The 3,514-nt window shown below is 43.5% G+C and overlaps 1 protein-coding gene across 1 annotated transcript in view; it reads right to left on the bottom strand.

The window, feature by feature from the left end:
- The window catches only part of STAT3 (signal transducer and activator of transcription 3 (acute-phase response factor)), a 94,528-nt gene that overhangs the window by 36,050 nt on the left and 54,964 nt on the right, over window positions 1–3,514 (bottom strand). The window lies entirely within an intron of this gene.

Raw genomic sequence — 3,514 nt, 5'->3', positions numbered from 1 at the left:
TTTTGAGTTAAGAGTCTCACTCTGTTGCCTAGGCTAGAGTGCAGTGGCGCGATCTCAACTCACTGCAACCTCCATCTCCCTAGTTCAAGCGATTGTCCTGCCTCAGCCTCCCAAGTAGCTGGGATTATAGGCATGCACCACCACACCCTGCTAATTTTTTTAAATATTTTTAGTAGAGATAGGGTTTCACCATGTTGCCTAGGCTGGTTCTCGAACTGATAAGAGTTCTAAACTCTTATCAGTTCAAGACCAGTCTGGCCAAACAGTGAGATCCTGCTTATAATTAATTAATTTAAAAATGTAGGCCGGGCACGGTGGCTCACACCTGTAATCCCAGAACTTTGGGAGGCTGAGGCGGGTAGATCACGAGGTCAGGAGTTCGAGACCAGCCTGGCCAACATAGTGAAACCCCATCTCTACTAAAAATATAAAAATTAGCCAAGCATGGTGGTGGCCGCCTGTAATCCCAGCTGCTCAGAAGGCTAAGGCAGGAGAATCACTTGAACCTGGGAGGTGGAGGTTGTAGTGAGCCAAGACTGTACCACTGTACTCCAGCCCAGGCAACAGAGCGACACTCCATCTCAAAAAATAGTAATAATTTTAAAAGCAATATTACTTGCCATCTTCCACCCTAAGATTCACCTGCCACAGGACAGATGCTGCCTGGGCAGTGGTACAGGTACACTAAGCACTAGCCGGAGTAAAAGCAGTGGCTGACGTGCACGCTATATGCTGAAGCATTGTAACCGTGGCATGTATTGATTGCCCTCCGTAAAAAAATCAAAGGTCATTAGATCTCTCTTACAATATTTGCATTAGGGCCAAGTTAAAATCTGCCTCACATGGAGGTTGCAGTGAGCCAAGACTGCGCCTCTGCACTCCAGCCCGGGTGACAGAGCGAGACTTTGTCTCAAAAATAAAAAATCTGCCTCATAGACTAAAAGTATTATCAACTGACTTATACTATGCAAGAACTGATGTGCATACAAAGAAATCTGCATAATATGCCAATTTATGAAGATTCTATTGCATACAAATTTACTGAAACCTGAAACTCTAAACCTACATAGTCCAGTATGGAGTCACTAGCCACATGTAGTTACTGAGCACTTGAATGTGGCTGCTTCAAACTGAAATATGCTATCAATATAAAATACACACTGGATTCTGAGGACATACTGAAAAACAAAAGAATGTAAAGTCTCTTGTTCGTGTTGAAATGATAATATTTTAGATATACTGGGTTAAATAAAATATATTATTAAAATTAACTTCACCCATTTCTTTTTACTTCTTTTAATGTGGCTACTATAAAACTTAACATTGGCAGGCAGTGGTGGTTCATGCCTGTAATCCCAGCACTTAGGGAGGCCAAGGCATGTGGATCACCCGAGGTCATGAGTTTGAGACCAGACTGGCCAACATGGCAAAGCTCCATCTCTACTAAAAATATAAAAATTAGCTGGGTGTGGTGGCACATGCCTGTAGTCCCAGCTACTCGAGAGGCTGAGGCAGGAGAATTGCTTGAACCCAGGAGGCGGAGATTGAGGTGAGCTGAGATCGCACCACTGCATTCCAGCCTGGGCAACGAGTAAAACTCTGTCTCAAAAAAAAAAAAAAAAGAAAAAAAAAAAGTTGTTCTAAAAATAATCACAAGTCAGAGCCTAAGATAAAGATATATACAGACCAAGGTCCAACAAGATGGTTCTCTGGGATAGTGAGAACATTTAATGAGAGACTGAACACACGCAAACCCACTAGAGTTCTTGATTCTCAGAGAAGGCACGAAGAAGTACCTAGTTAGCACTGGCTCTTTCATAAAAATGACTGAGCAAACTGGCAACAAAACCAACAGGTCTTCTGTTCTCAAGGCAGCAAATGTAATGGAATGAAAGGTGCAATCATGGAACCTCTAACTCCTGCAACTTCTAACTCCTGGGCTTAGGCAATCCTCCTGCCTCAGCCTCCCAAGAAGCTGGGAGTACAGGCAGCACTGCTGTACCTGGCTAATTAAAAAAAAAAAAAAAACTTGTAGAAACAGAGTCTCGCTATGTTGCCCAGACTGGTCTCGAACTCCTGGGCTTAAGCAATCCTCCTGCCACGACCTCCCAAAGTGCTGGGATTACAGGCGTGAGCCACCACGCCTGGCTTGGGATCAGGTTTTTGTTTGTTTGTTTGTTTTTTTCTTTTGAGACAGAGTCTCTGTCGCGGGGCTGGAGTGCAGTGGCGCGATCTGGGCTCACTGCAAGCTCCGCCTCCCAGGTTCACGCCATTCTCCTGCCTCAGCCTCCCGAGTAGCTGGGACTACAGGCGTCCGCCACCTCGCCCGGCTAAGTTTTTGTATTTTTTTTAGTAGAGACAGGGTTTCACCATGTTAGCCTGGATGGTCTTGATCTCCTGACTTCATGATCTGCCCACCTGGGCCTCCCAAAGTGCTGGGATTACAGGCATGAGCAACCGCGCCCAGCCTGGGGTTAGGTTTTCTAACAGAACCTGAGAGGGCTGCACTTCTCCCTCCCTCTTTGATGGATAGACTCAAAATACCCCTTTTGCTACTGTGAAGACGGCTGGTGGAGCTCTCAAGCACATATTCAGGGAAGTGCAGGAAGTGCCTCCCAGCAGTCTTTACATTGAATAATTAATAATCTAAGGCAACAGCATCCAACAGAAATAGAAGACAAGCCACATATGCATTTTAAATTTTCTGGTAGCCATATTTAAAAAGTTAAAAGAAACAGGTGAAATTAATTTTAATAATGTATTTTATTTTAATATAACCAAAATGTTATTTCAACATATGATCATACAAAACTTATTATTATTATTATTTTTTGGAGACAGGCACTCTGTCACCCAGGCTGGAGTGCAGTGGCTCAATCACAGCTCACTGTAGCCTCAACTTCTCAGCTCGAACGATCCTCCCACCTCAGCCTCTCAAGTAACTGGGACTACAGATGCACACCACATCTGGTTAATTATTTTTGTAGATACAGGGTCCCATTATGTTGCCTAGGCTGGTCTCGAACTCCTAGACTCATGCATCTCAGCTTCCCAATGTGCTGAGAATATAGGCTTGAGCCACCGTGTCCAGCCCACAAAAATTATTGAGATACTTTACACTCTTTTTTTGCTACGAAGTTTTCTAAATCTCCTGTGTACTTTACATGTGCAGCACCGATCCAAGGTATTTTCCCTCCTCATGTATCAAGGGCTTAAATTCCACTGGCAAAAAAACTCAGTAAAGCAAAAAAAAAAAAAAATAGAATGTCAGAATAAGGTATTTGCCCCAATTAGGCCAATGCTTCTATAAATTAACTAAATATTCCAACAATGTTACTTTTTTTTTTTTTTTTTTTTGAGTTAAGAGTCTCACTCTGTTGCCTAGGCTAGAGTGCAGTGGCGCGATCTCAACTCACTGCAACCTCCATCTCCCTAGTTCAAGCGATTGTCCTGCCTCAGCCTCCCAAGTAGCTGGGATTATAGGCATGCACCACCACACCCTGCTAATTTTTTT

This window comes from Colobus angolensis, unplaced genomic scaffold, assembly GCF_000951035.1.
Source record: "Colobus angolensis palliatus isolate OR3802 unplaced genomic scaffold, Cang.pa_1.0 Scaffold83, whole genome shotgun sequence".
In the NCBI taxonomy this organism is placed as follows: domain Eukaryota; kingdom Metazoa; phylum Chordata; class Mammalia; order Primates; family Cercopithecidae; genus Colobus; species Colobus angolensis.
The sequence above is the reverse complement of the archived record's forward strand: the minus strand, read 5'-3'. Positions and strand labels throughout refer to the sequence as shown.